This window comes from Propithecus coquereli, unplaced genomic scaffold (assembly GCF_000956105.1).
Source record: "Propithecus coquereli isolate 6110/MARCELLA unplaced genomic scaffold, Pcoq_1.0 Scaffold14, whole genome shotgun sequence".
Taxonomy (NCBI): domain Eukaryota; kingdom Metazoa; phylum Chordata; class Mammalia; order Primates; family Indriidae; genus Propithecus; species Propithecus coquereli.
Window position 1 is genome coordinate 19,234,208 of NW_012138302.1, and position 12,085 is coordinate 19,246,292.

The 12,085-nt window shown below is 35.7% G+C and overlaps 1 protein-coding gene across 1 annotated transcript in view; it reads left to right on the forward strand.

Moving 5' to 3' along the window:
• Window positions 1-12,085, forward strand: part of SPATA6 (spermatogenesis associated 6) — a 154,432-nt gene that overhangs the window by 26,096 nt on the left and 116,251 nt on the right. The gene's annotated exons all lie outside the window — the stretch shown is intronic.

The following is a 12,085-nucleotide window of genomic DNA, read 5'->3' on the forward strand; positions in this document are numbered from 1 at the left end:
ATCTGGGCCTGGGCTTTTCTTTTTGGGAAGATTTTAAATTACTATATAAAATTCTTGTGATATATCTATTTCTTCTTGAGTTCTGATATTTGTACCTTTCTAAGAATTTGTCTGTTTCATCTAAGATGTCTACCTTGAAGTTGTTCATATTTTTCCCTTAGGACTTTTTTAATTTCTGTAAGATAAATAATGATATCCCCTCTTTCATTCCTGTTCTTGTTAATTTGTGTTTTCTGATTTTTTTTTGGATGGTTTAACCTAAAGGTTTATCAATTTTGTTGATATTTTTGAAGAACCCGTTATTGTTTCAATGATTTTTATTTATTTTCTTCTTTTCTATTTCTTTGATTTTCATTTTGATCCTTATTATTTCTTCCTTCTACATATTGAGTACTCCTTGTCCAAAATGCTTGAGACCAGAAGTATTTTGGATTTTGAATTTTGGAATATTTTGCATATATATAGTGTAATATCTTGGGAATGGGACACAAGTCTAAACATGAAATTCATGTATGTTTCACATACACCTTATACAAATAGCCTTAAGGCAATTTTATACAATATTTTAAGTAGTTTTGTGCATAAAACAAAGTTTATGTATGTTGAACTTTCACAAAGTGAAGGTATCACTGTCTCAGCCACCCATTTGAATGATCAGTGATTATTTGGTGTCATGATCATTCCTGACTCTAAATTTATATGCTACCAATAGGCAATCATTTTCTTGTATTTATTCACATGTAAGTACTTAACAGTAAAATATATGACATAATGAAAAAATAATGTGTTCAGGTAAGTAAGCAGCAAGGTAACATCAACAGAATAGCTGTATTATCTGTTAAACAACAAAAACAAACAACAGCAGCCTTTCACTCTCCATCTATGATGCTGTGTTTTGATTAAAAGGTTACTGTACACATATTTTATTTTTTTAGGTGAGAAGAAACATCAAAAAGCAGTTGCGGAACCAGGCAATGGGTCCCTAGGGATGAGGAGCCATTCTGCTAGATGGCTTTTCAAAAATGTTTCCTCCAGAGTCATCTGTCTCATTAACAAAAGTTTATGTCTAAGAAGTATCTCTTTGATTTTATAAAGTCACATGATTTCTTGTTCTGTTATGAATGCACCGTGCTCTAGTTCTTCAAAAAGCCTGTCACACATTTTCACCCCATTGTCTATAGGGACTTTTTTTGCAGTGTTAACAACGTCATCTTCATTGTCACTATCATCGCAATCACTGTGATTCAAAACTATTTTGGCTATTTCATCATCAGTTAATGAATGAACAACTGGGGCCTCATTATCAATGTTAAAAACTTCTTTGATATCCAATTCTTTGAGCTTACTGATGGACTTTGAAGGTATATTTTTTACATGTATAAGGAGGTTAGACATCATTTTTTTCTCACTTGACAAATGGAATCCTTCAAAGCCACCACCTTGTTCATCATCATCACTGAACATAGTAGGACAGTAGTGTGCCACAAATGCACAACTATGTCTTTAGTCTCTGTGTTCCAAGTTTTGGCTACAGCATATATAGTGTCCTTCGTGCTAAACTCCTTTTGAAAACCTTCCACATCCATGCTTTTGTTCACTGCTGCTAGCATGCTGTTGAAGAAAGTGTTTTTATATTTACTCTTCATTGATCTAAGGATACCTTTGTCACTTGTATGAATTAATGGAGTCACATTTGGAGGAAAGTATGTGGCATAAACATTAGTTTTGATGAGAATTTCAGCTGTAAGATGAGCAGAACAGTTGTCAAAGAATAACAAAATCTTGCAGTCATCATCCAGTCCAGCTTTCCTGCAGTAAGCATGAACTGCTGGTACAAAATGTTTGTGAACACTCTGGGAGGCCGAGGTGGGCGGATTGTTTGAGCTCAGGAGTTCGAAACCAGCCTGAGCAAGAGCGAGACCCCGTCTCTACTAAAATAGAAAGAAATTAATCGGACAACTAAAAATATATAGAAAAAATTAGCCGGCCATGGTGGCGCATGCCTGTAGTCCCAGCTACTCGGGAGACTGAGGCAGAAGGATTGCTTGAGCCCAGGAGTCTGAGGTTGCTGTGAGCTAGGCTGATGCCACAGCACTCTAGCGCGGGCAACACAGTGAGACTCTGTCTCAAAAAAAAAAAAAAAAAAAAAAAATGTTTATGAAAACATCCGGAAAAGATGTCCCTGGTGATCCATGCCTTTTTGTCGGCATAATAATAGACTAGTAAGAAATTCACTCCTTGAAAACAGAGAGGACACAAGCTTTTGCCTGTCACAGCAAGTTTACCCTCATGTGTGCTTGCTTCATTAGCACATCCCAGCACAATTATTCTGTCCTTGGCATCCTTAAGTCCTCTAGGGGCTGTCTCATCATCCGTAGTTAGTGTCTTTCTGGAGCAATAATGCCAAAACGATGATCTTTCATCAGCATTATATACATGTTCTGGCTTTAGATTTTCATCAGTAATGACTCTGGCAGACTCATCAATGAATTTCTCTGCTGCTTCATGATCAGCAGATGCTTTATCACCATACATCTTTGAAAATTTAATGCTGTGTCTTTTCTTAAATTTCTACAAGCAGCCTGTTGAAAATTCACAGTGCCCTTGAATTTTCAGTTCATCGTGATAGATTTTTATTTCCTGATCACCACACCATTATGTGTTCATTGCATCACTGATGGATTGACTCAGTACATGATTGGAATCTTCATTTTTAGCTTTATGCAGTGTTTTTCTATTTTTCATTAACTTCTGTTCACTTTCGGCATAGAACTTCAACAGTTCAATTTCTCCAACAACTTGACTTTCTGGGCTGTGGATAACCATAAATGCCTTCTTTTTTGCAAATCTCTGTTACTCATAGAGGTATCTTCAGGTCTTTTTGTTATTTTCAATAATATCTTTGCAACACAGAGCAGAGAATAAACAAAAAACCCACAGTGAGTAATGCAAATAGATCTTGGTCGATGTGGGACATCATGGGGAACCTGCTGTTGGCATGTCCAGCTTGCACATGTGCCGTTTTATTACCCTTCGGGTACATGATTATATGGGGGAATGTGGGTTTGTATGGAAAAGATACGTTGCAGTTGATGGAGGCTGGGAGGGTCTTTTTTCCCTTGGGGATGCTGAATAAACTGTGTTCTGTTTTGACTGTGATTGTCACATAAGGTTAAGTGTGGAATTTTCCACTTATGGCATTATGTTGGTACTCAAAAAGTTTTGGATTTTGGAGCATTTCAGATTTTCAGATTAGGGATACTCAGTCTGTACCTACTTCGTGTTTGATTTGCTCTTCCATTTCTAGCTTCTTGAGATAAAAGCTTAGATGATTGATTTTAGATACTTCTTCCTTTCTGAGTCTTTAAAGCTATAAATTTCGATCTACCCACTGATTTTGCCCTGTTTCGTAAGTTTTGATGTTATTTCTTGTTTCCATTAATTTCACCATCTTGTCTAACTTTTTTGGTGTGATTTCTTCTGTGATCTTGGGTTCTTTTGAAATGTGTTCTTTTATTTCTAAATATTTGGGTATTTCCTATATTTCTAATGTTGATTCTAATTTAATTATGTTGTAGTAAGAGAACATAATTTGTAGGATTTGAATCCTTCAGAATTTATTGAAACTTGCTTATGGCTTATCCTAAGGTCTTGAGGATGTTCCGAGTGCACTGGAAAATAATGTATACAGTTGACCCTTGAACAGTGCAGGGGTTAGGGCGCTGGCCCCCTGCATAGTCAAAAACCACATATAACTTTTGACTTCCCCCAAACTGAACTCCTAATGGCCCACTGTTGACTGGAAGCTTTACTGATAGCATAGTCAACTAACACATATTTTGTATGTTATATGTATTATATATTATATTCTTACAATAAAGTAAGCTAGAGAAAAGAGAATTAAGAAAGATTTCCTTTATTGAGAAAATCTTAAAGAGGAGGAGGAGGAGGATGAGGAGGGGTTGGTCTTGCTGTCTTAGAGGTGGCAGAGGCAGAAGAAAATCTGTGTATAAGTGGACCCATGCAGTTTAAACTCATGTTTTTCAAGAGTCAACTGTATTTTGGTGGTGTTGGTTGAGTCATTCTATATTAATCTATTTCTGTCATTTAAGTCAAGTTGCTTGATAATGTTCAAGTCTTAGGTATTCTGATTTTGGGGGAGGGGGATTGGTGGTTTTATTAATTACTAAGAGAAGGGTATTTAATTGTCTAACTGTAATTATTGGGTTCTTTGTTTCTCCTTTCATTTATATCAAGGTTTGCTCCATATAATATGCTGGTTATCAATTTACTGCCCCTTAGTAACAAATTCAGTCTTCTTGCCTGTTCTGTGGAAATTGATTTGGGCTCTTAATTTTCTTCTTTCCACCTGGCACTGAAACTTTATACATTAGAGGACAGTGGAGAAATCCTGCAAGAGGAAGGATTTGCTTCCGGGTACTGATCTGTTCACTTGATTTTTTTTCCAGCACCAGGCTTCTGAAGCCATTGTAGCTTCTCCAGTGCCTGGGTATTGCAGTACATGGTAATCAACAGCATTTCCCCCCAGCTGTCCCCTCTTTGGATGTTTTGTAGTGAAGTGCTTCTACTGAAATACGTCCCTGTAAATAGCCTCCCTGGAACCCTAGAGGGAGAATTTCTGGCAAGTTCCAAAGGGCAGATTTACAGTAAGTTCCACTGGCATAGTAGTAGAGCGACTTTTCTTTCAGCGAGCCAAGGCTGTACATTCTCCAACAAAGTCTGATCTCAGCACTGGGGAAGAGGGCTTGGGCAGAGCTTTTCTTTGGGTGCTCTGTCTGAGCCCTAGGGATAATGGTTGTTCCTCTACCTGCTATTTCTGTATTATTTTAAGTTCTCTTTATATCTTCCTAAATAATCCCTTATTACTTGAATATCCTGTTATAGTTAACAGTTCTTTATATTAAACTTTCTCTGTATGGTTCCTTTCTCCTAATTACTCAGACTGATATATTTATTTTGAGGCTTCGTTTTAATTGCTTATAGATTTATAATTGTTATGTTTTCCTGAATCTTAACCTTATTTATAGTAGCAAAATTTTAGTAGTTTCAGGCCTCATATCTTTCCACCATATTCTTAAGAATAAGTAAGAGATCTGTATTCCATACTTTCCATCAAGCCTTGAGATTTATTTTATTCACAGTAGGAAGGGGCATATAGTATGCTGTTGGCTTAGCCTGTTAGCCTAGACATGTTCTACCTTTGGTTTAGGTGGTGCATGTGTCCGCTAAGGACTACATAGATCTCTAATGGAAGGGGAATGGAGGGGAATAGATGCTGTGGAGGCAGCCCATAAGTGGCCCTACAGTGAGCCTCCACAGTGCTGAGCCTTTAAACTTAAACACAGAGAGCAGAAGCGATAGAAACAGCTCACTTAGATAAAATATAAAGTCGAGCCCAAACAGTTTGGCTTTATGTCAATAGAAGAAAAGAGAAGCATTTCAAGTAAGGAAAGTTACTGAACCAATGTGGAATCTTTTAGAATTTCCACCTGCCTATTCTACTATTGAAATTGTGAGTCACATATATCATTTCCTACTGTCTAAAATACAAAACTAATGTGTGCACTGCCTATTGAAAAATCCAAAATTCATTAATTAAGAATATGTTATTTAAAAACAAATTGAACTTTGTCCAAATGCTCAAGGGAATTCCAGGACTCCCTTAACTTGACAGTCTGATAAATGATCAGATCCTTGAGTAACTTCAGGTCAAATGATTATAATAGTCCTTAGACTTAGTCATCACCTAAAATGTCCCTTGTTTATTATTATTGGTGGTGGTGTGTTATAATTATTACTATTGCTATTATTTTAGAACTTTTCAGTTCCCTCTCATATCCTATGTGTACCTCTAAGGAATCTCCAGAGACCCAGTATCACATCAGGCTCTAGGGAAATATATATTAATGATGTATTAAAAGCCATAATAGGGCAAGTTTACATTCATAGAGAAGGTTTTTTCTTTAGGGAAATGGTTTTAATCCTGGAGTCTACCAGAATAAAATTAGTTATGTCTAAGATATATCTGGGAACCATTTTTAGGCAAGAAAGAGAATGAAAAAGTTTTCTACTTCATAGACTTCTCTACTGAAACTGTGGATTTTCATCCTTCCTCACTGAAGGTTTACAGATTCTTATCTACAGATAGATACCCACGCACACACAAATTCTCTCACTACCACAAATGCCCTGTGTGAAAATCTCTTCCTCCAGACATGCATACAGCTTGCTGCCTCACTTGTTTCCAGTCACTGCTCAGATTCACCACCATAATCCAAGAGGCCTTCTCTTACCAACATATATGAAATAGTACTCCGCTTTGGTCAGTATCTCAATCTCTGTCCCGTTGTCTTTAGAATTGTGTCTTCTACCCCAGAATATTTTGAGAATAAAAGGGTATACTATTAATATTTCTGCCAAAACAGAAAGTGTAAAAAAGGGTACTTCTCAGGGAAAAAAGGGATGAACGGTCCTCCTGTTTTTCTTTCTAGCATTGATATGTTATTTATTTTTTATTTTCTGTCTCACTAGAATGATCATTTTATAAGAGAAGAGACTTTTCCTGTTTTGTTCATTGCTGTATCTCTGGTGCATATAGCAGTACCTGACACATACTAGGTATTTGATACCAAGGAGTTAAATAAAAAATACCATAAATGCATTATATAACTGCCCCTCATTTCTATGATTATAACTGCTAGAACTATACTACTGAGATAGTTTGTAGTGTTGTAGTCCTTTGGTTAGGAAATATATTTTGTATTTGAGAATTTATAATAGAATACCTATTCTGGCCTCATTCCCTTCAACAGTTGGACAATGAGAAGACATGATCTTTATTTATATTCGAGTAGATTTCTAAGTGTCCCTATTGAGTTCCCTTGCCTATAGGGAAAAGTAGCAGTTTCATTAGAGCCTCAGATTCTCAGCTTCTAGAAATTAGTGTTTATCTGGTGTCTGGGATGTTTAAAAGGCATTCAGGTGAAGATTTGAAGGCTGAGAATAAATCCTTTAAAGACTGTGAATGACAGTATCCCTGACTTAATCCTCAGAAGAGCTTGTAGGATAGGACTAAAGATTCATATTTTAAATCCACAATAGCAAATATGTTCCAACCAATTTATTTTTATAATTAGGGCAGGTAAATAGGCATTTAGAGGAAATAATTATAGCAGTCGTTCTTGCTGGTACAGAGGGTTAACAGTAGTCTGGCATTTTGGGATATTTACTGTAGCTTTTTGATTTACTGTACGTGAGTAGGATTTCTGGAGTATTATAGTGTATTTAATTTGTAACTCACACTAAAAGTACATGTGAAAATGAGAATTTTTACAGGGGAAGAAGGAAAATTGTCTTTAGTTATAAGATAAAGGGCAGTTGAACAGTAAGATTAATTATACTGGATGTTCTAGTAGATATAGTTTACATTAACTTACTATTTGGGTTTCAGCAGCATTAGTTCTCAATAAAGCTTTTCCTTTAATAATTTAAAGACTTTTTCCCTGAAGTATTTTTTATTATGATAAAATATACATAACATAAAATTTACCATCTTAATCATTTTAAGTGCACTGTTCAGTGGTATTAAATACATTTATTAATATAATGTTGTGCCATCACCACTATGCATCTCCATAACTCTTTTCTTCTTGTAAAACTGAAACTCTATACCCATTAAATGATAACGCCCCATTTCCCACTCCCTGTAGTCCCTGGAAACTACCATTCTATTTTCTATCTGTGATTTCGACTACTCAGAGTATCTCAAATAAGTGGAATCATACTGTATTTTTTTTTATATATAATATGTGCTGCGGAAGCAAACACATGTATTTTTTTTTTACCCCTTTATTCTGTTACTGTGGTTTATTACATTAATGGATTTTCCAATGTTAAACTAACCTTTTACTCCTGGGATAAATCCTGCTGGGTCATGCTATATAATCCTTTTTATATTTTCCCACATTCATTTTGCTAATATTTTGTTAATGATTTTTGTGTGTCTATTTATGAGGAACACTGGTTTGTAGTTTTGTAATTTCATTTTCTTTCATTGTTATCCAGGTAATACTGGCCTTATAGAATGAATTGAGAAATGGACCCTTTTTCTATTTCCTGGAAGAGTTTGTATAGAATTGGTATTATTTTATTTTTAAATATTTGTTAGAAGTCACCAGTTAAGCCATCTGGGCCTGGGCTTTTCTTTTTGGGAAGATTTTAAATTACTATATAAAATTCTTGTGATATATCTATTTCTTCTTGAGTTCTGATATTTGTACCTTTCTAAGAATTTGTCTGTTTCATCTAAGATGTCTACCTTGAAGTTGTTCATATTTTTCCCTTAGGACTTTTTTAATTTCTGTAAGATAAATAATGATATCCCCTCTTTCATTCCTGTTCTTGTTAATTTGTGTTTTCTGATTTTTTTTTGGATGGTTTAACCTAAAGGTTTATCAATTTTGTTGATATTTTTGAAGAACCCGTTATTGTTTCAATGATTTTTATTTATTTTCTTCTTTTCTATTTCTTTGATTTTCATTTTGATCCTTATTATTTCTTCCTTCTACATATTGAGTACTCCTTGTCCAAAATGCTTGAGACCAGAAGTATTTTGGATTTTGAATTTTGGAATATTTTGCATATATATAGTGTAATATCTTGGGAATGGGACACAAGTCTAAACATGAAATTCATGTATGTTTCACATACACCTTATACAAATAGCCTTAAGGCAATTTTATACAATATTTTAAGTAGTTTTGTGCATAAAACAAAGTTTATGTATGTTGAACTTTCACAAAGTGAAGGTATCACTGTCTCAGCCACCCATTTGAATGATCAGTGATTATTTGGTGTCATGATCATTCCTGACTCTAAATTTATATGCTACCAATAGGCAATCATTTTCTTGTATTTATTCACATGTAAGTACTTAACAGTAAAATATATGACATAATGAAAAAATAATGTGTTCAGGTAAGTAAGCAGCAAGGTAACATCAACAGAATAGCTGTATTATCTGTTAAACAACAAAAACAAACAACAGCAGCCTTTCACTCTCCATCTATGATGCTGTGTTTTGATTAAAAGGTTACTGTACACATATTTTATTTTTTTAGGTGAGAAGAAACATCAAAAAGCAGTTGCGGAACCAGGCAATGGGTCCCTAGGGATGAGGAGCCATTCTGCTAGATGGCTTTTCAAAAATGTTTCCTCCAGAGTCATCTGTCTCATTAACAAAAGTTTATGTCTAAGAAGTATCTCTTTGATTTTATAAAGTCACATGATTTCTTGTTCTGTTATGAATGCACCGTGCTCTAGTTCTTCAAAAAGCCTGTCACACATTTTCACCCCATTGTCTATAGGGACTTTTTTTGCAGTGTTAACAACGTCATCTTCATTGTCACTATCATCGCAATCACTGTGATTCAAAACTATTTTGGCTATTTCATCATCAGTTAATGAATGAACAACTGGGGCCTCATTATCAATGTTAAAAACTTCTTTGATATCCAATTCTTTGAGCTTACTGATGGACTTTGAAGGTATATTTTTTACATGTATAAGGAGGTTAGACATCATTTTTTTCTCACTTGACAAATGGAATCCTTCAAAGCCACCACCTTGTTCATCATCATCACTGAACATAGTAGGACAGTAGTGTGCCACAAATGCACAACTATGTCTTTAGTCTCTGTGTTCCAAGTTTTGGCTACAGCATATATAGTGTCCTTCGTGCTAAACTCCTTTTGAAAACCTTCCACATCCATGCTTTTGTTCACTGCTGCTAGCATGCTGTTGAAGAAAGTGTTTTTATATTTACTCTTCATTGATCTAAGGATACCTTTGTCACTTGTATGAATTAATGGAGTCACATTTGGAGGAAAGTATGTGGCATAAACATTAGTTTTGATGAGAATTTCAGCTGTAAGATGAGCAGAACAGTTGTCAAAGAATAACAAAATCTTGCAGTCATCATCCAGTCCAGCTTTCCTGCAGTAAGCATGAACTGCTGGTACAAAATGTTTGTGAACACTCTGGGAGGCCGAGGTGGGCGGATTGTTTGAGCTCAGGAGTTCGAAACCAGCCTGAGCAAGAGCGAGACCCCGTCTCTACTAAAATAGAAAGAAATTAATCGGACAACTAAAAATATATAGAAAAAATTAGCCGGCCATGGTGGCGCATGCCTGTAGTCCCAGCTACTCGGGAGACTGAGGCAGAAGGATTGCTTGAGCCCAGGAGTCTGAGGTTGCTGTGAGCTAGGCTGATGCCACAGCACTCTAGCGCGGGCAACACAGTGAGACTCTGTCTCAAAAAAAAAAAAAAAAAAAAAAAAAATGTTTATGAAAACATCCGGAAAAGATGTCCCTGGTGATCCATGCCTTTTTGTCGGCATAATAATAGACTAGTAAGAAATTCACTCCTTGAAAACAGAGAGGACACAAGCTTTTGCCTGTCACAGCAAGTTTACCCTCATGTGTGCTTGCTTCATTAGCACATCCCAGCACAATTATTCTGTCCTTGGCATCCTTAAGTCCTCTAGGGGCTGTCTCATCATCCGTAGTTAGTGTCTTTCTGGAGCAATAATGCCAAAACGATGATCTTTCATCAGCATTATATACATGTTCTGGCTTTAGATTTTCATCAGTAATGACTCTGGCAGACTCATCAATGAATTTCTCTGCTGCTTCATGATCAGCAGATGCTTTATCACCATACATCTTTGAAAATTTAATGCTGTGTCTTTTCTTAAATTTCTACAAGCAGCCTGTTGAAAATTCACAGTGCCCTTGAATTTTCAGTTCATCGTGATAGATTTTTATTTCCTGATCACCACACCATTATGTGTTCATTGCATCACTGATGGATTGACTCAGTACATGATTGGAATCTTCATTTTTAGCTTTATGCAGTGTTTTTCTATTTTTCATTAACTTCTGTTCACTTTCGGCATAGAACTTCAACAGTTCAATTTCTCCAACAACTTGACTTTCTGGGCTGTGGATAACCATAAATGCCTTCTTTTTTGCAAATCTCTGTTACTCATAGAGGTATCTTCAGGTCTTTTTGTTATTTTCAATAATATCTTTGCAACACAGAGCAGAGAATAAACAAAAAACCCACAGTGAGTAATGCAAATAGATCTTGGTCGATGTGGGACATCATGGGGAACCTGCTGTTGGCATGTCCAGCTTGCACATGTGCCGTTTTATTACCCTTCGGGTACATGATTATATGGGGGAATGTGGGTTTGTATGGAAAAGATACGTTGCAGTTGATGGAGGCTGGGAGGGTCTTTTTTCCCTTGGGGATGCTGAATAAACTGTGTTCTGTTTTGACTGTGATTGTCACATAAGGTTAAGTGTGGAATTTTCCACTTATGGCATTATGTTGGTACTCAAAAAGTTTTGGATTTTGGAGCATTTCAGATTTTCAGATTAGGGATACTCAGTCTGTACCTACTTCGTGTTTGATTTGCTCTTCCATTTCTAGCTTCTTGAGATAAAAGCTTAGATGATTGATTTTAGATACTTCTTCCTTTCTGAGTCTTTAAAGCTATAAATTTCGATCTACCCACTGATTTTGCCCTGTTTCGTAAGTTTTGATGTTATTTCTTGTTTCCATTAATTTCACCATCTTGTCTAACTTTTTTGGTGTGATTTCTTCTGTGATCTTGGGTTCTTTTGAAATGTGTTCTTTTATTTCTAAATATTTGGGTATTTCCTATATTTCTAATGTTGATTCTGATTTAATTATGTTGTAGTAAGAGAACATAATTTGTAGGATTTGAATCCTTCAGAATTTATTGAAACTTGCTTATGGCTTATCCTAAGGTCTTGAGGATGTTCCGAGTGCACTGGAAAATAATGTATACAGTTGACCCTTGAACAGTGCAGGGGTTAGGGCGCTGGCCCCCTGCATAGTCAAAAACCACATATAACTTTTGACTTCCCCCAAACTGAACTCCTAATGGCCCACTGTTGACTGGAAGCTTTACTGATAGCATAGTCAACTAACACATATTTTGTATGTTATATGTATTATATATTATATTCTTACAATA